We start from the raw sequence: 1,102 nt of genomic DNA on the forward strand, positions 1-1,102 counted from the left end.
GGGAGGGCGGGGCCGCGCCCAGAGCCCCGCCCCCCCCCCAGCCAGGAGCAGGGCAGACGAGGGGCACCGGGCACCTCCCTCGGGATGGGCTGGGACGTGGGCCCGCAGCAGGGCCCGTGGCCGGGCAGGGCAGGGCTGTGGGAGCTGGAGACCAACCCTGCTGCCATGTCGTTGGGGCAGGGACTGATGGCCCCAGGGGGCTGACATGGGGTCCTGGGCCAGGGCCAGGGTGGGGGGAGCCCAGGGAGGGGTCAGGGCTGGCAGTGCCCTCGGGGCCCTGGCAAGCACATACTGCATGGAGGATGATCAGAGCTCATTCGTTGGTACATTTCCACATGGTCTGTCCCAGTAAAAATGCATTTTGAAAATAGGTGAAAGGCCCTAACAAATTCTGGAGCCAATTTCCAACTAGTCACCCCGAGATCAATAGCCACTATGCAGCTCTGGCTTACTTACCTGCAAGCAAGACTGCAGAAGAAGTCTGTAGTTCCTGGGAACATTTTTTAAGTAAAAACCAGAGCATTTGTGACAAGTAAGACTATGCTACCAAATTTAGACACCGTTTAATGTATTTTTAAATACTCTGTTACCGCTCTGCAACAGAACATCGAGATTTGCTGCTGGTACGTGAAGAAAAGCCTTCCTAGTCCCTTCCCTACTACAGGGAACCCAAACTTCACTCTGTGATTCCTCTGCAGGGGACCTACAAGTGTTTACTTCTCATCTCCAGTTTGATAGGAAGTATTTCATTCACTCTTGACTGACATTCAATATTACAACAGCTTCTGAGAGGCTTGCAAGTTTCCCAGTGTAGTCAAAACACATGGCATGTGAGGTACAGAGATTCTCCATATATGCAGTTTTTCTGAAATCAGTGAGAGTTTGTGACATGAATACATTTATAGATATGCTCCATTTGCCCAAATGAAATCAAGTAGGAAGCATGTCCCAATGACTTACATCCCAATCCTCCGCATCTCATACCAGGTGTTCCCAAAACAGGATGTTTGTACCAGTTAAGAGTCTACGGGTGACTCAGAAAGTCCCCAAATGGTCAGAAGCTGAAGCTCTGTCCTGGTTCCAGTTGGCATAGAGTTAATTT

The sequence above is a fragment of the Pygoscelis adeliae genome, unplaced genomic scaffold (genome assembly GCF_000699105.1).
Source record: "Pygoscelis adeliae isolate BGI_AS28 unplaced genomic scaffold, ASM69910v1 Scaffold113, whole genome shotgun sequence".
NCBI lineage: Eukaryota > Metazoa > Chordata > Aves > Sphenisciformes > Spheniscidae > Pygoscelis > Pygoscelis adeliae.